Source organism: Kogia breviceps, chromosome 7, assembly GCF_026419965.1.
Source record: "Kogia breviceps isolate mKogBre1 chromosome 7, mKogBre1 haplotype 1, whole genome shotgun sequence".
In the NCBI taxonomy this organism is placed as follows: Eukaryota; Metazoa; Chordata; class Mammalia; order Artiodactyla; family Physeteridae; genus Kogia; species Kogia breviceps.
Window position 1 is genome coordinate 116,330,275 of NC_081316.1, and position 21,688 is coordinate 116,351,962.

Here is a 21,688-nt window from a genome sequence, read left to right on the forward strand (position 1 = left end):
CATTGTGATTGCAGCCCCGTGAACAAAGGAGAAGACAGAGAAAGACAAGGTTGGAGAGGAAGCAAGAAGCCAGACCATGCACTGCAGACATTCTGGACGACACTTTTCATTGTGGCTGGGACTGTCCTGTGCACTGTAGGATGCTCAGCATCTCTGGCTTCTACCCACTAGATGCCAGCAGCACACTCCCCCTACCACCCGTCCCCCAGTCCTGACAACCAAAAATGACTCCAGACACTGCCAACTGTCCCCTAAGGGCAAGATCTTCCCCAATTAAAAACCACTGATACAGGGCCTCATAAGTGGCCACAGTGGGGATTTTGTTTCCATAATAAACCTTTAAGTTTTAGTTTTAGTGTTAAGTGTACTGGAAAGCCAGTAAACAGGTGATACAATCTGATTAACATTTAACATTATTTTTGGTTCCTGTATAGGACAGATGAGGAGAATAAGGGCAAGAGTAGAGGCAGGGAAGTCTGCTGGCAGTTTTCCAGAGGAGAAAGGCTGCCAGCCTAAGTGTTAACAGTGAAAAAACTATTAAAAAACGTAGTCACGTGCAGTTTGTATTCTGCAGGTGGAGCTGACGGGACTTTAATATGAGATGAGAAGAAAAAAAATGGAGGATAACCCCAGGGGTTTTGGCCTGCACAACTGTGTAGACAGTGGTGTCACTTCACTTGAGAAGATGAAGACTTTGGAAAGGTGGAGGGAAGAGTTAATGAAAGAAAGAGGAATCCATAGTTGTGCTTTGTTCACATTACATTCGAGGTGTCTACTAGACATCCAAGTGGAGGAATGGCATTAGATGAGTCGAGAGCTCAAGGGGAAAAAAAAAAGGAATCTGAGCTCCCTCAGCATATAAACGGTATCTGAAACCATGAAAATGGATGAAATCACACGAGGAGAGCCCAGGGACACTCCAAATTTTAGAGTAGGGGGTGGGTAGAGATAAGCTGCAAAAAGACATAGAGAATGAGTAGCTACGAGGTCAGAGAAAGTAGTTGGCCAATGTGAAATGCTGATGAGAGGTCAATAAGACATAGACACTGCTGATCACTGGCTTTGACAAGACACAGGTCGTTGAAGCCTTGATTAAAAACAATGTCAGTCAAAGATGTCACAAAGAAAGAAAACTACAGGCCGATATCACTGACGAACACAGATGCAAAAATCCTCAACAAAATACTAGCAAACACAATCCAACAGCACATTAAAAGGATCATACACCATGATCAAGGGGGGTTTATTCCAGGAATGCAAGGATTCTTCAATATACGCAAATCAATCAACATGATACACCACATTAACAAATTGAAGGAGAAAAACCATATGATCATCTCAATAGATGCAGAAAAAGCTTTTGACAAAATTCAACACCCATTTATGATAAAAACACTGCAGAAAGTAGGCATATAGGGAACTTTCATCAACATAATAAAGGCCATATATGACAAACCCACAGCCAACATCGTCCTCAATGGTGAAAAACTGAAACCATTTCCACTAAGATCAGGAACAAGACAAGGTTGCCCACTCTCACCACTCTTATTCAACCTAGTTTTGGAAGTTTTAGCCACAGCAATCAGAGAAGAAAAAGAAATAAAAGGAATCCAAATCGGAAAAGAAGAAGTAAAGCTGTCACTGTTTGCAGATGACATGATACTATACATAGAGAATCCTAAAGAAGCTATCAGAAAACTACTAGAGCTAATCAATGAATTTGGTAAAGTAGCAGAATACAAAATTAATGCACAGAAATCTCTGGCATTCCTACACACTGATGAAAAATCTGAAACTGAAATTAAGAAAACACTCCCATTTACCACTGCAACAAAAAGAATAAAATATCTAGGAATAAACCTACCTAAGGGGACAAAAGACTTTTGTGCAGAAAATTATAAGACACTGATGAAAGAAGTTAAAGATGATACAAATAGATGGAGAGATATACCATGTTCTTGGATTGGAAGAATCAACATTGTGAAAATGACTCTACTACCCAAAGCAATCTACAGATTCAACGCAATCCCTATCAAACTACCAATGGCACTTTTCACAGAACTAGAACAAAAAATTTCACAATTTGTATGGAAACACAAAAGACCCCAAATAGTCAAAGCAATCTTGAGAACGAAAAATGGAGCTGGAGGAATCAGGCTCCCTGACTTCAGACTCTACTACAAGGCTACAGTAATCAAGACAGTACGGTACTGGCACAAAAACAGAAATATAGATCAATGGAACAGGACAGAAAGCCCAGAGATAAACCCACACACATATGGTCACCTTATCTTTGATAAAGGAGGGAAGGATATACAGTGGAGAAAAGACAGCCTCTTCAATAAGTGGTGCTGGGAAAACTGGACAGCTACATGTAAAAGGATGAAATTAGAACACTCCCTAACACCACACACAAAAATAAACTCAAAATGGGTTAAAGACCTAAATGTAAGGCCAGACACTATCAAACTCTTAGAGGAAAACATAGGCAGAACACTCTATGACATAAATCACAGCAAGATCCTTTCTGACCCACCTCCTAGAGAAATGGAAATAAAAACAAAAATAAACAAATGGGACCTAATGAAACTTAAAAGCTTTTGCACAGCAAAGGAAACCATAAATAAGATGAAAAGACAACCCTCAGAATGGGAGAAAATATTTGCAAATGAAGCAACTGACAAAGGATTAATCTCCAAAATTTACAAGCAGCTCATACAGCTCAATATCAAAAAAACAAACAACCCTATCCAAAAATGGGCAGAAGACCTAAACAGACATTTCTCCAAAGAAGATATACAGATTGTCAACAAACACATGAAAGAATGCTCAACATCATTAATCATTAGAGAAATGCAAATCAAAACTACAATGAGATATCATTTCACACCAGTCAGAATGGCCATCATCAAAAAAATCTAGAAACAATAAATGCTGGAGAGGGTGTGGAGAAAAGAGAACACTCTTGCACTGCTGGTGGGATGTAAATTGATACAGCCACTATGGAGAACAGTATGGAGGTTCCTTAAAAAACTACAAATAGAACTACCATACGACCCAGCAATCCCACTACTGGGCATATACTCTGAGAAAACCATAATTCAAAAAGAGTCATGTACCAAAATGTTCACTGCAGCTCTATTTACAATATAGCCAGGAGATGGAAGCAACCTAACTGTCCATCAACAGATGAATGGATAAAGAAGATATGGCACATATATACAATGGAATATTACTCAGCCATAAAAAGAAACGAAATTGAGTTATTTGTAGTGAGGTGGATGGACCTAGAGTCTGTCATACAGAGTGAAGTAAGTCAGAAAGAGAAAAACAAATACCGTATGCTAACACATGTATATGGAATCTAAGGGAAAGAAAAAAAAAAAGGTCATGAAGAACCTAGGGGTAAGACGGGAATGGAGACGCAGACCTACCAGAGAATGCACTTGAGGGTGTGGGGAGGGGGAAGGGTAGGCTGTGACAAAGTGAGAGAGTGGCATGGACATATATATACACTACCAAATGTAGAACAGATAGCTAGTGGGAAGCAGCCGCATAGCACAGGGAGATCAGCTAGGTGCTTTGTGACCACCTAGAGGGGTGGGATAGGGAGGGTGGGAGGGAGGGAGATGCAAGAGGGAAGAGATATGGGAACATGTGTATATGTATAACTGATTCACTTTGTTATAAAGCAGAAAGTAACACACCATTGTAAAGCAATTATACTCCAATAAAGATGTTAAAACAAAAAACAAAAAAATCAATGTCAGCGAGTGGAGAAACAAGAGCTCAAATGATCAGGCTAAAGAGAGAATCAGTGGTAAGGAAGTAGACACAACAAACATAAACCTCTCCTGTTGCAAAAGGGAACAAAGAAATTGGGCAACAGCTGAAGGGAAACATAAGGTGGAGGAGAAGGTGGTGTAACAGTGGTGATTTATTCAGTTAAGGTATTAGGGGCTCCAACAAGACAAAACTGTATTCCTTTCTCACTTAACCATCCAGAGATAAATGAGCAGTAGTAGGGTGGCTCTGCTCCATGAAACCATCCAAGGATCCATCCTACTGATCCATCTCCCCCTAAAGTGCTGCTCTCACCTGCAAGGTTGAATAACATGTACCAGCACTACATTCTCCTGGCAGAAAGGAAGCAGAAAGCAACTTGCTTTCCTTTCTAAGGCCATGACACAGAAACCACTCACATCACTTCTGGTCATATCCATTTACCCAAACTTCATCATATGGTCACATCAAGCTATAAGAGGGAGGCTAAGAAATGTTGTCTAGTTGAGCATCCATGTGCCAGAGAAAACCTGAGGGCCCTATTACTGAAATGAAGCTGCAGAGAATGGCATTTGGTGAACAATTAATCATCACTGTTGTGGGTAATATAGGGCATGTCTGCATACTAAAAGAGATGATCCAGTAAGGAGAGAATGATAATTTAAGGAAAAAAATAATGGCAGGAGTGAAAGCCTTAAGAAGGCAAAAATGAATGAGATCCAGGGCTCAGAGTTATTGACCCAGAAGCAGGGACACTTTGGTCTCTTGTCACTCCTCACATGCTTGACTTTTCCAGAAGAAAAGTTGCCCCTTGAATGCATTTCCAGCAAATTAATGTAACCCTTTCCTTCTATCCAGTAAATCACGCAATTATGCAAAATGAGCATAAAAATCTGGCCTGGATTGAGCAGTTCTCACTTGAGCTGTCTCCTAACAGGCTGATTCAAGGATGCTGCCTCTCTGTCAAAGAGAATATGACCAAATTTCAGAGCTGGAGACAGTCTACAAAGCTCATGTTACAAATGTTCAGGGCCACAAGGCCACAAAGCCACAGAGTATCCTCTCTAATAGTCCACCCAAGTCCTTGAACTGCCAGATCAGGGATCATCCCACTGTCCCCTTGTCTACTCTTTTATAAATATTCTTTTTCATAATACAGTTTATCTCCCCAGTAGAATGAACACTTCCTAAGGGCAGAGACTCAATGCCACCTTCTTTCATATCTATCTTCCACTGCATTTAGCATGGTACAAAATACTCACTTGTACTGAATGGATACTTTTCAGTTCACTGATAAAAGAGATTTGGTTTCCTGCTTCCTACCGGAGCCAGGATTGTTACCGAATCCGGAAGACCACTGGATTTCAGGTTCTCCTCGGGTAGAAGGTCAATGGAAACTGGGCAAGTGCAAGAGGATGGTCCCTACTTTAAAAAAAAAAAAAAAAAAAATCAGAGAATCATGGAATTTCGGAGCAAGAAAGGATCTTAGAGACCTGTAGTCTGACCCCTCATTTTACATATGAGGAAAATGAGGTTTACAGAGATGAATTACTCATCCAAAGTCACAGATTATTTACAGCAGAGCCAAGACAAGAACCCAGGTCCTGACTTTAAGTTCAAATCTCCTTTCTCTGTTAAACAAAAATCTCCTTTGTCTGTCCTTAATATACTAGGTAATTTATAAAGTACACATAATATGTTCTTCAAAATTGTTGAAAATACTACTCATCTTAAGAGTCCTTTTACCACATACCTCTCCAATAAAAAGGGGAACAGGAATTACTGTTTCCATCCTACACACAAGGGAACAAAAACAATGCAATCAAATGGCCTGCTCAAGACCACAAGGCTGAACCCCAGATAATAAAAATTTTACTATTTTAAGGGAAAATAAATGGAATATTTAGTTTAGAGTTCTTCCCCAGAGCGTGGTGCCTATTTTTCCTAACAGAGACAACATATCATATACCACATGGGTCACGTATGCTTTTCCTCTCAGTGCTTTCCATCTCCACAGCCTCCAATACTAATGTATACTATGATCCATGGCATAAAATAAAGTAGTAAATGAATATATGATCATAAGCCAAATAATAGGATCTCCCTGAAAATCAGAATTCTACTTCCACTCTGAACATTCCGATTCATAAATTTCTTATGAGAAATTAAACCAAACACCTTGTTTCTCTCACTTCCTTTTACCTTCCTAAAACAATCTCCTTTAAATAGCAAGGAAGTTCCCTTGTCCAGGTATACTATGAAACTATAAACATCTATTTTACCAAATCTTTACATTTCGCTACCATGGGGAATACTCCCTCTCAACCTGCATCTCTTCAAAGAGGAAATCTCTGGTTGGTTTTGTTGTTTATATGTTTTAACCTCAAAAGAGAATACTGTCTCCTCATGACGGTGGGTCTTCTTTAGGCCTCTACTGTTTCTGAGGTGCTACAATTAGAAGCCTGCAGTATGGTTTTCCAGGGGCTGCAGCCCTACTGTTTGATGAAAGGCCCTCTGCCCCACCAAGGACAGAGTGGGGACAGCACGAGTGCCCCCCCATGTCTCCCTCGTCTCATCCCACTGCATGTAAGCAACATCCAAGGTGTCAAACTGCACAATTTGTAAGACGGCAAGAGTCACACTGGCCCCAATTCTGTTCTGTTTGACTCAGTCAGAACAATGGCCTCTGTTTATTTGCTCACTCTTAGTTTAGGATTAATGTTAAATAAACCAGCACTTGAAGTTAGGAAGCACATCCAATTTGTCAATTGTAAGATAATTTAAACCAAATACTTCAGAAAGCAGCTTAACATCGAAGCTTCTAGATAGTACACTAGGTCTATCTTTAGGGAAAAAAATTAAGTTTTATTATTCCAATTCTGAAGAGGATATTAGAGAGATGCTAATGCAAATCATAAGGAAGACTTAGAGTGTCAAATACATTAAAAAAGTGATCTAACCTTGGCCTTATTTAATGTTTTTTCTCAAATATCTTTCTCAAAAAAATAAAAAACAGGAAACACCAAAACCAATATAGAACAGACATTTAAATTCAGCTTGCAAACATACATTAATACCAAGAAATTATCAAGAACCAGGATCTCTGAAAAACAGAGCAGAATTACCTTTCTACCCATTCTTAATCATCTAAATAAGAAAGTGATTAATAAAAATAGACTACAGGGCTTCCCTGGTGGTGCAGTGGTTGAGAGTTCGCCTGCCGATGCAGGGGACGCGGGTTCGTGCCCCGGTCCGGGAAGATCCCACGTGCCGCGGAGCGGCTGGGCCCGTGAGCCATGGCCGCTGAGCCTGTGCGTCCGGAGCCTGGGCTCCGCAACGGGAGAGGCCACAACAGTGAGAGGCCCGCGTACCACACACACACACACACACACACACACACAAATTACAGTACAACATATGGGAAACTTCTCAAGCTATTCCAATTATCAGCTGTTAACTAAACTACTTGTTTCAGTAAAGGAGAAAATTCCACACCAAGTAGCATACCACTCAGAAGAACAATTCTATAATACTGGGGCAAGGTGATGTGCAATATTTTAGGGTTATTGTTTACACTAGAATTTATGATCACTATCATGTATAACTTACTAAGTACTTACTGTATGCCTAAATCATATTAAGCTTTGACATGTAACATTTCATTTAATCATCACCACAACCTTCTAAGACAGATTCTATATTCTCTGATTACAAAGGAGGTACCTGAACACCAAGATGTTAATTCGTCTGTCCAGGATCAAAGTTTATATCACAGGTGGTACTCAAATACAAGTCCATCTGACTCCAAAGCAAAAATTGGTACCTTTCCAGGGGGTCTTAACCCCTATAATGCTATGATAGGAAATAACTCTGTGCTAAGTAAAGCAAAAATTTTAAGTCCTACATCAAAGATTGGCAAACTTTTTCTGGAAAGGGCCAGCTAATAAAAATTGGGGGGCTATGCAGGCCATACTGTCTCTGTTGCAAGAAATCAACTCTGCTGCTGTACTGCCAACACAGCCACAGACAATACATAAACAAGTATGACCGTATCCCAATAAAACTTTATTTATGAGCACTGATATCTGAACTTCATGTAACTTGAACATCATGAAATATTTTTATTTTTTTCAACCGTTTAAAAATTTTTCATCCTTAGTTCATAGGCCATACAAAATACAAGTTGCAGGCCAGATTTGGCCTACATGCTGAATTTTGCCAATGTCTGGCCTAAATAATGCAGGCAAATACAAAATATTTTTTGCTAAACAGCTCTTTTCATAACTCCTAACTTGTAATCTCCTTTAATATTCTGAACAGATACTTTAAAGAAGCTCAAAGTCTCAATAAACTTGACATCTGTCCCAAAATAATCAAAAACTCCAGAGTCCAAAACTGTAGACACCACATATGGATTTCCTAAGAATGAGACAGAATCACAAGATTCTGGAACTCAAAGAGATCTAACACATTCTAATTCCTTATGTGCATTTTTAAAAACCTGATAGTAAGACATTTAAAACACTTTAGTATTAGTTCAATACTAAGTTTATAGGTAATGACAGTAATACCTTACGCGTATAAGAAGTATTACAAAGCATTTTCACATCCTTTCTCTCATTGGATCCCTCCTCTGTAAGGAAGATAGTGCAAGCCTTCTCATCCCCATTTTACACCTAAGGAAAACAGGCTCAGAAATGTAAATAACTTGCCCCAAGCAGGGACGAGGCCACACAGCTACTAAGCAGCATAACTGCAACTACGACCTGATTTCGAGTCCTTGCTGCCTCTTAACTCCTTCCATGGACATCAAATTTCACATTAATGGGTTAAATCCTAAAGATTTTCAAGAGTATTAGTCAAAAATCTTTAAATGCAATGAAAACGTTTAGTTCATTTCATTCGATTTTTATTCTGCTATCACAGTCTTCTGAAGAAAACAGCTGCTAATTCTTGACATTTGTTAAGTGCATTTACAGTCAATAATAGTGAACCTATGAGTACTGTGCAGACAATACACCCAGACCAGCTTAGAAAGGGGAAACACTGCAGAACAAGTCATCTAAACAGAGAATAAGAGACAGAGAAATGCAGATGGATGAATTGCCATTAAAGTCTTGGCCCAACTGTGGAGTAGCTTCTGGTGATTGGAAAATCATGTGGAGGTTAGGAAAAGAAAATAAGAGGAACGTAACTACTGGAATTCAAACCAACATCAAAGACTCTAACGACAGTTGAGCCTGCCTGTCTGCTTCTTGGTCTCGCCCTAGAAAACAAAAAGTTATATAACCAACCAAGGTTCTTCCAACTAACATTTCCTCTGTGGCCCACTTACACCCTATCACCCACCTCAATGTGCATCACCATACAGTAAAAAACTGGGCTTCCACCCCAGCTAGATCCGGACAAGTCTCTGTCCAAAGTGCTGCTTTATTCCACGGACGGCTATAGGGACGATGGTATGAAGATAGCCAGCTTGAGCACAGTTCCAACCTTACACCGTTCTAGAATACTCATCCTATAAAGCATCACACACCCAATTTTAGGAATGAAGTAGACTCCAGATATTCCTGAAGATGGTAATCACAACATCATAATATCCCATCTTCACAAACAGCCCTATTAAAAAATAATTCACACCAATGAGGACTTGAAAAACTTTGAGGTCGTGTTGTAGCAGCAATTAAAGCTTCTACTTCCTTCACTCTCAAGTTCAAGAACCAAATGTCAAGATTCCGAGTTAGATTTCAATTTACCCAATAAGGAAAAACATTAACGAATCACAACCGTCACTACCCAAAAATATTACAACAAATTCAATTCCTGATTCAAACTTAGCACATTTTCTGGACTCTAAGAGCCCCGGCACTCTCGCACCATATGCTTTCTTTCTTCCAACAGAAATACAAATACAGACAACGTTTACAAAAGCAACCAAAGTTATCAGAAGTTATTCCCATTCAGACTGACTTAAAAGGTCTAAATCTGTGCCAAACAAAACTCTGAAAGAATGAAAAATAAAAGAGATGCTGACAACAACGCAATGTGGCCCAGCTGCCAGCTATCCGTGGAGCATCATGCAGTGCCCCAAGCAGTTTAAGAGCAGACTGCAATTCTGCATGCGGATCAAAATTATAATGATCCAAATTCTATTTCCTAAAAGATAACTATCACACTGCATCCCAAGCATCCTGCTGGGGGTCCCCTCCTCCTCCCCCCACCTTCCTTAAGCTTCAGCAACAGAAGGTGGAGTTATAAAGGGTCCAAAAGTAGACTACAGCTAAGAAATCAGCTTTGACTTTCTCCCTCTACCGTTTCTCGTCATCTGTTTGGGTAATTTTTTAATATGAATATTAACTCAAGTCAACAAAACGAGAAAGGCAAGACGGGGTCGTGGGGGGTGATGGCGGGGGGAAATTTCGAGCACTAAGTCACCAGCACCGTCCAATGGGCAGCGGCAACTTCAGCCAACTAGAAAGATGAGAGGGAAAACTCCACGGGCGAGCCGGCGAGCACGGCAGGGGGCTGGCACTGCGAGCACGCCCCCGGAGCCCCCAGGCCCGCCGCCCGCGCCTCGGGTCCGGAGCGCCGCAGCAGGCCAGGAACCGCCCGGCCCGGTCAGACGAGGCCGCGGGGAGGCGGCAGGCGCGGGAGGCAGCGGCCCGAGCGCGGTCCGCCTCGGGAGGCCATAGAGGGAGTCGGCGGGGACGGGGGAAACCCGAGATGGCCTTCTAAGAACATTCGATCCCGAACCTTTACTTTAAAAAGAATTTCTCCCGACAAGGAAACCCAGGCCCCCGCAGCCTTCCCCTGCGGCGCCTGCCCACGTCACCGGCGCCCCCGGCCCTCCCGCGGCCCCCGCCTTACCGAGTCCCGCGGCCCCGCCGCGCCGCCGCGGCGTCGCTGCGCCCCGCTCGCCGCTCCGTGTCTGTCCTGCGGGGCGCCGGGCCCGACGCCCTCCTCCTCCTCCTCCTCCTCTTCCTCCTCGTCCTCGTCCTCGTCCTCGTCCCGGTCCTCGCCGCTGCCGAGCACCGCCCGCGCGCCGAGCCTAGCGCCTGGCCGCCCAGGGCAGCCGCGGGGGCTCGGCCGGGCGCCCCCCGCGCCAGCGCCTCATCCCGCCGCGTCGCCCCGTCAGGCTCGGGGGCGGGGACGCCGGGCTCCGGGCCGCGGCCTCGGAGTCCTCACCTCCGACACGCACCGCGCTCGCCCTCACCCGGCCGAGTCGGCCCCGGGGACGCGGTCCTCCGGCTTCGAGCCCCTCGCCCGCCGCCTTCGGGCCGCCCCCGCAGCGCCCCCGCCCCGCTCGCGGCGCGCGCGCCCGCCGGAGGCCCGCCGCCGGCCCGGCCTCCGCCTCCCGCGCTCCGCCTCCTCCAGCGCCCGCGACGCCCGCAGCGGGGAGAAGAGGCGCGCCGCCGCGGTCGCGGGCACGAGCACGCGCGAGGAGGGCGGGCGGAGCGCGCGCGCGGCCGAGGGCGGCGGGGGCGCGCCCGGGCCTCGCCTGCCGTTGTCCCGGGAGCGCACGTGCGCGGCGGGGGGGTTGCGAGAGGCGCGCGGCTCTTCCTCCCGCACCCCGAGGCTCTGGGGCCGGCGGGACGCGGGAACGCGGCCCCGACGCCGGCTCGGAGGTTTTGGGCGAGGTCTGCAGCCTCGGCTTCTGCACTGTGCTGCGGTGCAAAAACACAGAACCTGCCGCAGCAGCAGCAGCAGGAAGAGACTTCCTCCGAGACTATGGCAGTGGCTCCTCTCCACTGCCAGCTGACCCCTGGGTACTGTCACCGCGCGGCGGAGGAGAGGGGGCGTTGCCGCAAGTCGGGAAGCTTCTCGTCTCTGCATCTCTTAAGCGTTTTGGTGTAAAATCAACTGGCATCGGTTATTATTTGGAATCTGGGCCTAAAAGTTCCTTTGGTTGTCTTCTTCATTCAGAGTTATCGACCAGAAGATTGGAAGTGACCTGGCAGCGGAGAGGAAGGACAAGAAAGGGTGAAAGAGCAGCAACCCCCGAAGGTGCATGGCCAGGAGACAAGTGAACCCCTGCCCGTAGATGGCACTGCCCTTGGTCCTCCCCCTGCTCCTTTTGTTCAGCCTCTGAAAGCTGCGCAGCACTTCGACCTGCAACAAGCGTCTGTGTAACAGAACAGATCTTGACATTCTCCCTTTTCTGTTCCGATCATTTTCTTTTATATTTGTACCTTTCCCTCCTTCTGACGCCTTTGGAATCTAAATGTTGGGGACGGGGTTAACCTACATAATTTAACCCAGTACCCAAACCCACCCTTGCCAAATACTGCATCATCTAATGTCACTGCAGAGATAAGGGTCCGCTCAGCGTTTAGTCATTTCAGTGGGCGTCACTGAATATAAAACGTGGCCTTGACCACAGTTAGCAGAATTTCAAGGGCATGGACGTGAAGAAGGATTTCACCACATCCTGGAGAGAAATTAGGGAGTGAACACGCATAATAATTTCACTCTTGCCAACTTCAGTATAACCAGTATAATTTTGGTCTCTTTTTAAAGACCAAAATTCTAGATGTTTTCTAGCAGAGAAGGAGGGAAGAGATGGAATGAGGTTCCCATAGAAGCACAGGGTTGGACGGGAAAATTTAAAGACGTGTACTTTAAAGAAATGTATCCTGTTATGGTAGCCATCTACTTGAAACTGGTACGCTTAGGATCTGTAATGGTCTTAATGGGTACTTCCTAAGTGCTGGAGAAACAGCCAGGTGAATGAAGAAAACTAGAGACCTGCAGCTTCTCACCAAAACATAGTTTAAAAATTACTCTTTCTCCAAACTGCAGGAGTTCCATGGGTTCACCTTTTGGCCACAGAGAGCCATCTCTGCCAGAGAGAGAAGAGTATGCAGAGAGGGATTTAACAGCTTGTGTTGTTCCCAGGGATCGGTGAGCATGAAACATAAAATCTGTGGTGTCAAGAGGAGGTCAGGATGGGACATTTAACCAAGTCACCGTGAGAATGGCGTTTTGCCCAAGGCTTTCATTTCATCTCTCGGCTACTCTCAGCTAAGATATTGACATTCTGTATTCTTTCAGAAAGACTTCACATACCAGAGTTTGGCCATCACACCCCCAAATTCAGCTGTACTGACTGAATGTTAAATGGTTTATGCTCAGCTGGTGGAAAAGGTGAGTAATACCTACAGGAACTGGGATCTCTACATACATTGAATGACACAGATGCTCTATTCCAGGGTCTCAAAACATCTTGGTAACTTTCCCCCCATTGGTATTCTGTCCAGTTCAGAGAAAGAAGAAATGGATTCCTTCTGTGTATTCCAGATGTCAGGGGTGTTTGAACGAGCTCAAGGGTGCTGAATCTCCTTACTCTCGTTCTGAGCCAGCACTTAACCTCCTTGGAAAGAAGCCTCCACACAGCCTACAGATAAGTAGTTATTCTTGCTATACCTGCAGATAAACAGAAGGCCGTGATTTCTGGGCAACTCTGCAGCCATCTGAACTTGGTGCTTCCGAGTCTGTAACCAATTACCTCTGTCCTAATAACACCTTTAGTGATTCAATACATATATTCCAATAATTGCAACGTTCCCTAAGAAAAGAAAAAGCCTGTCTGGATGTAAAACGGTAAATGACTGCATTTGTTATCGTTTGATTCAGTATTCTCAAGGTGAGGGATCGGGGGGAGCCGGGGAGAAGGCAAATTCCCTCTGTCTCTGAAGCTGTCAGAGGCCTCCTCCTGGCCTCCTTTCTCGGCCTTGACACTGTCGTCTTCCTGACAGTAGCATCTGGGCTCACTCCTGGCATCTCAGATCTGTTGCACTGCAGTCTCCTCCAGGCACTGAAGCAGCGTCACGGTGCAGACAAGTCGAGCCAGCACAGAGGGCAGCCACAGAGACGACTGCATCGCTTCTCTAACCTTGAGTTTTAGAGAGAACCTGGAAATTTGAGCAAGGGAGAGAGAGAAAGCTTATTCTCATCCCCAAACTGAAGGCTCAACAGCTGACTTGAGAAAAATGAGTTGCTGAAAGCCAGCCAGGCTTGAGAGAGAATTTTCCCAAAGTGACATTTGACATTGCCTTGTTTATTTATTTTCTTCCTGGCCAAAGGGCCAGCTCCATGTTGTGTCCCCATTAAACGGGATAACAAAATAGATTTTTGAAAAAGGTGTGTTGTCTATGTATAGCATCCTCCTAGCTAAGCTGGATGCCCACGGAGTTGCCTCTCTAAACATTGAACCCTTTACCACAAGAAACTACAATTGGGCAACATCTTAGGAAATGGTCAGTAGTGCTGAATCCCTAGGGCAGTCATTAAAATGATAAACTTCCCCTCTTCTGTCCTCTCCCGGTCACATTTTGGTTCATTAGCCTCTATCACAATAATTTAGAACTTTTGGCTGTTCTCCCACAAAGGTTTTTTTCTTCCAGACGCTAAACCTTAACACCAGCTGTACCTATCTACATGTCTGCTTTTGAATGTTTAGCCAGATACTAGCTCTACTGCTCTCTCCTCCACTGAGTCCTTCTCCACTTCCAGAATTCTAAATGTCCACTGCCCCACGGCTCTGACCTTGGGCCTTTCCTCGTCTCTTTCCATACACTCTCCCAAGGCAGTATCTCCCAGCCCTTGCCCTTAAATAGCCTCCATTCACTGATGTATATCTTTAACCCTGACCTCTCGTCAGCACTCCGGGCTCCTACACCCAGCTGCCTCCATGACCTCTCTATTTCAATATCTCAAACTTCATGTGTCCAAAGCAGAACACTGGACTTTCTGTATTAAAACCAACACCCAGGGCTTCCCTAGTGGCGCAGTGGTTGAGAATCCGCCTGCCGATGCAGGGAACACGGGTTCGTGCCCCGGTCCGGGAAGATCCCACGTGCCGTGGAGCGGCTGGGCCCGTGAGCCATGGCCACTGAGCCTGCGCGTCCGGAGCCTGTGCTCCGCAACGGGAGAGGCCACAGCAGTGAGAGGCCCGCATATCACAAAAAAAATAAAAATATAAAAAATTTAAAAAAACCAACACCCAAAATTGCTTCCTTCAAGTCTTCCCCATCTCAGGACAAAAACAACCCTTTCTCTTAAACACCACATTCATTTTAGCAGGAAATCCTCCCACTTCTACCTTCAAAACATATTCTGAATCCAATCTCTTCCCTCCCTCCTAACTGCTAACACCCACGTCTGCCCCCTACAATCTCTCGCCTCGGTGACTAAGTGGTCTCCTACCTCTATTCTTGCCCCTCCATGGTCCAGTCTCAACTCAGCAACCAGAGAATTTCTTTTAAAATATGAGTAAGAAGTCATTCTCTTTGCTCAAAACTCTTCAGTCCTCTGTGCTTCTAATAACACTACAATAAAATACAAAGTCCTTTCCCCAGCCTTGCAAATCCCTTCAGCCAACGCTCACCTCTCCATTCACTCTGTTCAGCTACGTGGTCTTTAAACCAGGGAGAACCACCTCTTCCTGCCTCTTTTTTTTTTTTTTTTTTAATCTTTTGGCTGAGCCGGGCGGCACGTAGGATCTTATTCCCCCACCAGGGATCGAACCTGCGCCACCTGCATTGGAACGGTGGAGTCTTAACCACTGGACCACCAGGGAAGTCCCTCTTTCTGGCTTTTAAATTAACCTTCTCAACTACTTTCTAAAATAGTTCTGCCTCTCTGTCCCCTTCCTCTGCTATTTTTTTTAACAGCACTTATCAATGATTGTGTTTGTTTGTTTTTAATTAATTTATTTATTTTTGGCTGCATTGGGTCTTCATTCCTGCGCGCGAGCTTTCTCTAGTTGTAGCAAGTGGGGGCTACTCTGTTGCGGAGCACAGGCTCTAGAGCACGGGCTCAGTAGTTGTGGTGCACGGGCTAAGTTGCTCCGTGGCACGTGGGATCTTCCCAGACCAGGGCTCGAACCCGTGTCCCCTGCATTGGCAGGCGGATTCTTAACCAGTGCGCCACCAGGAGAGTCCCCATGATTGTGTTTTGAAATTGATTATTTATTATTTGCTCTCTCACTAAAATGAACATCCCATAGGGCAGGACTTTGTTTATTCACCATTGTATCCATGTTGCCTAATACATGAATAAATGGTACTGTCAGAATACAGGATCTATATCCTCACTTATTTTCTGCCATTCTTTATTGCTATGGATGTATCTTTATTACAAGTGGGAACAACTGCAAATTATAAAATTATATCATTTGCAATTCACTGCAAATCAAATCAAAACAAATTATACTGGAAATCTAAGATTATCTAAAGATTCAATGGAGAGGGGCATTAATGAATAATCTAATTTCTAAAAGGCAAAATCATAGTCTAACCTTGCAATTAGGTTTTGAAATGTAGAAGTTACATATCAAGAGGCACAGAAAATCAAAGGCAAATTAAATGAAGTGCCTTTTCACTTCCAACTGAAATAATCACCATGTTGAAAAGGAATGTGGTAAATTTAAGGAGAGGCTAGTTGTGCCTTTCATTTTTTATCTTGTCTCACTATGTAACCTTGAACAAGTCAATTAACATCTCTTTTTCCATCTGCAAAATGGGCCTACTTGATTTCTTCTTTAGTTGGGTATCATAAAAGTAGAAGAATTTAATTATCATGGAAAAGTTTTGGCAGAAAGGAAATTTGGGAATTACCAATGATTATTATGTTTCCCAAACTTCTTTGTCTAATATTTTGAAATGAGGAAGAAATGAATGTATTTTTAAAATACAACTAAAGACACATGAAAATCACTCAACATTTCTAAATTGATCAGAAAAAAACATTCTGAGGTAGCAAAGCAAGATACAGTCACCCGAGTATATCATCCACTGTCTGAGCTCTACAGAATCCATTTTATAGTCAGACGTAAACTTAGACCAGGAAGCGAAAGGAATCGCATTGAAATGTAAGCTTTTGTAGAAGTATTAATTCCTCTTCTTATCAAGCAAAATTATGTGGCGGCTCATGAAAGAATGAACAAAGAAGCAACTCAAACATTTCTATATATGAGATCCTTAAGGGGCCGTGAAATGTTTGGAAGGGGAATCAGGTCTCCGGGAGCTTTTGAAGCTGTATCTCTCAAGCAAACGTGCTGCTTTATTTAAAAATGTATGTTTAATTGAGGTGACTTGGAGGAAACTAAATCTCCCATTGGCGGCTGTGACAGTGGTGAGATGTCGCTACTCCTCATGAGAAAACACACACACATATGCACGCACACAGTCACACACACTCACACATGTCACTCAAGCTCACACAATATTTCACTGTAAACACACTGCGTGCTCCAGCCCTCCCTCCGAGCTCTGCCTGAATCAGCACTCTTCTCAGCTGTGTGGTGATGCTCCCAGGCCCAAAGCCTTTGATGAGATCTAAAGAACTGAATCCAGTGTTAAGGAAGCGCATGGGAAAGTGACTTGGGAAGGCTAGAGTTCAAAGGGAGGTCATTCAACTCCAGGGCTGCTGCTTCTGCAGGGTGCTCCCTGCAATTCCCCTCCCACGATTTTGTCTTTTATGGCTTCCAGTTTCCAGAACTTAATGCATCTCAGAAGGTCTAAACCATCTGTGTTTCCCTGCTATATTCAAAATACATGTTGGCGGAGAATGTACCTATGTTTCTGAACCTTAACGCAGTCAATGCTAAGTTTCCTGGGCAACTTGAGAAGAATAATCCAATATGCCATTTTACTGTTTTTATAAAACCACTTGCACTGGGCTTTGGAAGGTATTTTGTATTTAAATATGAATGATCCCTAAATACATTGGGGGTTAGGGATCATTATACATCAGACAAAACAATAAAACTACCCTATCAAAATATTATTTCCCTGTTCCAATCTCAACCTTTTCTCTTACGGATTTCATGCTGAAAACAAACAGCATTACTCCTCAGAGTGATAAAAAAGGCCAGTCTCAAGCAAAGCTGATAACAGACTCAAACTTACCAGTTCACTCCTTCTTTCCTGAGTCATGATCTAATTTTAAAAGTATTTCTCTTTAGTTCTTGATGAATTTTAACAAAAAAGCAAATGACAACCATCTTACTCATGGCAAAAAAAATACTTTGTTAAGGAGTACTATAGGGACTTCCCTGGTGGCGCACTGGTTAAGAATCCACCTGCCAATGCAGGGGACACGGGTTCGAGCCCTGGTCCGGGAAGATCCCACATGCCACGGAGCAACTTAGCCCGTGCACCACAACTACTGAGCCCGTGCTCTAGAGCCTGCGAGCCACAACTACTGAAGCCCGTGCTCCTAGAGCCCGTGCTCCGTGACAAGAGAAGCCACCACAATGAGAAGCCCGCAGAGCGCAATGAAGAGTAGCCCCCGATCAACGCAACTAGAGAGGAAGCCCGCGCACAGCAATGGAGACCCAACGCAGCCAAAAATAATGAATACTGCAACAGTGATAGAGAAGGTCAAGCAGCTGAGAAAGTTATACTTTAGGTAATTCAGAGTTTTCTGTGCTTTGTGATTCATCTTTTAGTAAAAGATCTAAGGTATTATCAACAGGTATGAGGCAGTATTAATATTGAGAGAAACTGAGGCACAGAGAGATTCAAATTCTGCCTAAAACTCAACCTGTACTGATCTCTTATTTTTGGCCACGCCGTGCAGCATGCAGGATCTTAGTTCCCTGACCAGGGATCGAACCTGTGCCCTCTGCAGTGGAAGTGGAAGCGTGGAGTCTTAACCACTGAACCGCCAGGGAAGTCCCTGTACTTGATCTTTATTATTCCTCTTCTTTAAAATAAACAGTTGATGATGGCCAGGTCACATAAAACTGACAAATATGTTATTGAAGTATAATGTTATCTGTACATTACAAGAGAGAGCCCAGCCAAACAGAAAAACCTCTGTCCGCCCTTTTTCCTCCTCTCTCCCACCAGAGGGGAGAAGACTGGGGGTTCCTTGCCCTTGCATTCCCACCACTGCCTCTAGTAACCATACTGGTGCAGCTGACCATGACTCTTCCCACAAGACAGCATCAAAAACAAATCCACATTCAGGTACTGGGGTGCAAACTAAGTTCCAGTATATGGGTTAACCAAACCATTGCCATTTCACTACCCAGTCCTTTCTTGGTTTTTTGATGGGCAAGTGAACCTCAGTAAGAGCAATTTTCCCATCCCAACCCATCCCTTAATTACTAGCCCTGCATCCAGGCTGGCTCTCACATCCCACGCCTCCCCAAATCATTTGGTACACTTTTGGGGAGAGAAAAGACCTCCACAATGTCACCTTGATACGACAATGGTGTCCTTTTACAAAGAAAACAAAGTCAACCTTCACGTTTTCCCTGAGCAGATCAGGAAATTTTGGTCTTTCTTTTTATCAAGGGAGAAAGATATCTTCAAGGAGATGTCTAAATCTTGGAATTCTTAATTAAGTTTTCATCTGTATGGTATCATGCGGGAGGCTGGGTAAAGAAAAGTGAACAGGGAGTCCGCTCCGTTTCTCAATGCTTAGAGTTTAAGCTGGATCAAATCAGCAGAGGCTAATCTATGGGCACACAGACATCAAACAGCTGTGCAAACACTGGACCGATGCATAAATTAAATACAAAAGTAAATAAAGTATTTACATTAAGTAAAAGTCATGCAGCTGCTGTTATTATTCTCCGCGAAGGCTCAGGAGGGAAGGAGGTACACTAGGCTACACAGATTTTATTTTTCTGTTGGGGATCGTGTCAGCAGGAAGGAGTGGAGAGGTCACAGATGGCCGGAGGAACAAAGACAAACTGTTATGTAACTGTCGTCCGCTGATGCACAGCCTCTAAACCGGGTCTTCAGGCTGAAGTGACTTTGTTTCTCAGAAATTACTTTTATATAGCAGACTATGCTTCTAGGAGTTTATGTCAGGGAATCACTTTAAAGAGTCAGAGACCATCCTCGTGGGACAATAGCAGGAACCCAAGGAGGTGACCTGAACTGTCCTACCTCAAAGAATATCTTGCTCTTCTAGATGTGTCTGGGGTGAAATTAAAGAAGCTACAGTAGCCTACTGCCATTGGAGACTCTGCCTGCTAGCCCGCACCGTGGAAATTTCCTGCCTTCTCTATGCAGGAACTCGGGATGCAGCACAGCTTTATTTAGCCTGAATTCCTATACTCGACACCTGGATCATGAATGGAGACATGAATGATTGATGAATTACCAAGCTGCCTATGAATCTCTCCTTAACTGAGGAGGCGAAAGGAAGTATGGGCCTTGGTGCTTATTTTAAATAAAAATGGTATTATTCAGGAACATTCAGGGGAGTGTCCTATATTTGAAAAAACAGAGATTTTTTTAAAAGATAAAACAATACAAACTCATTGTTTAAAAATTAGAATGGCAGAAAAAAGCAGAGAGGACTCTCCTGGTGACGCAGTTGTTAAGAATCCGCCTGCTAATGCAGGGGACGTGGGTTCAAGCCCTGGTCCGGGAAGATCCCACATGCCGCAGAGCAACTAAGCCTGTGCGCCACAACTATTTAGCCTGAGCTCTAGAGCCCGCGAGCCACAACTAGTGAGCCCATGAGCCACAACTACTGAAGCCCGCACGCCTAGAACCCATGCTCCGCAACAAGAGAAGACACCGCAATGAGAAGCCCGTGCACCACAATGAAGAGTAGCCCCCGCTTGCCGCAACTAGAGAAAGCCTGTGCACAGCAACAAAGACCCAATGCAGCCAAAAATAAATAAAATTTTTAAAAAAAGAAAAATGTAAAAATCCATAATTCTACAGTTCAGAGATATTCCCTACTAAGATTTTGGTACATTTCTCTTACATATCTTTATAAACATGTCTATATAGAAAAAATTTAACAGATCATATTGAAAATAATGTGTGCAATCTGCTTTTTTCTTTAACAAGTTTTTTCACTTTCCATGTTGATAAATATTTATCTACATTGTTTTTATATGATCATCTGTCCAAAACGTACTTCCTCAAAGATTCTCTTGTTGTTGGATATTTCTAGGGTTGTGATTCTTTGCTCTAACTGGCAATGGCCGATGGGTCATCTTGGATGTTAAAAGTGTGTGCACATCATGGACCCATGAGAGTCTGAAGTCTTCCCTCACCTACTAGCTGATGCCTAGAATCCCATGCTCAGTGCCTCTGCCATTGGCTTAAGGATCTTGTCTAGTTAAAAAGTGAGACTGGGGCTTCCCTGGTGGCACAGTGGTTAAGAATCTGCCTGGCAATGCTGGGAACACGCGTTTGAGCCCCGGTCCCGGAAGATCCCACATGCCGCGGAGCAACTAAGTCCATGCGCCACGACTACTGAGCCTGTGTTCTAGAGCCCGTGAGCCACAACTACTGAGCCCTCACGCCACAACTGCTGAAGCCCACACGCCTACAGCCCATGCTCCACAACAAGAGAAGCCACTGCAATGAGAAGCCCTCGCACCACAACGGAGAGTAGCCCCCGCTCTCTGCAACTAGAGAAAGCCCATGCACAGCAATGAAGACCCAACACAGCCAAAATAAATAAATAAATAAAACAAATAAATTTTTTTTAAAAAGAATTTAGATACAATTTTTTTTTAAAGTGAGAGTGCCAGGAGAGGTGCTCCTTAAACGCTTTCCAACTTAAACCTGTCTTTGGGAATTCCTGAGAAGGGCCTCAAAGCTGGGTTCCAGGCTCAGGCCTTAGCCCCAAGTTTTGGCTGATCAAACCAGAAAAGTTCCAAAGCCCACTCAGGTTGTGCTTGTTCTTTTTTTTTTTTTTTTTTTGGCAGTACGCGGGCCTCTCACTGCTGCAGCCTCTCCCGTTGCGGAGCACAGGCTCCGGACGCGCAGGCGCAGCGGCCATGGCTCACGGGCCCAGCCTCTCCGGACGCGCAGGCGCAGCGGCCACGGCTCACGGGCCCAGCCTCTCCGGACGCGCAAGCGCAGCGGCCATGGCTCACGGGCCCAGCCGCTCCGCGGCACGTGGGATCCTCCCGGACCGG

The 21,688-nt window shown here is 44.3% G+C and overlaps 1 protein-coding gene and 1 long non-coding RNA gene across 3 annotated transcripts in view; one reads left to right on the forward strand and one right to left on the reverse strand.

The window, feature by feature from the left end:
• The window catches only part of ARHGAP32 (Rho GTPase activating protein 32), a 274,258-nt gene extending 263,403 nt beyond the window's left edge, over positions 1-10,855 (reverse strand). The window contains exon 1 of one of the 2 annotated variants that reach the window (XM_059069744.2): positions 10,651-10,855. The gene's annotated coding sequence lies outside the window, so the exon portion shown is untranslated. The remainder of the gene's footprint in view (positions 1-10,650) is intronic. The other variant, XM_067039316.1, reaches the window with a different exon arrangement.
• Positions 10,856-11,376: 521 nt separating this feature from the next.
• On the forward strand, positions 11,377-13,880 carry LOC136794600 (uncharacterized). Its single transcript, XR_010841592.1, has 3 exons — positions 11,377-11,549; positions 11,707-12,927; positions 13,041-13,880. It is a non-coding gene; the product is annotated as an uncharacterized lncRNA (long non-coding RNA).
• The last annotated feature ends 7,808 nt before the right edge of the window (positions 13,881-21,688 follow it).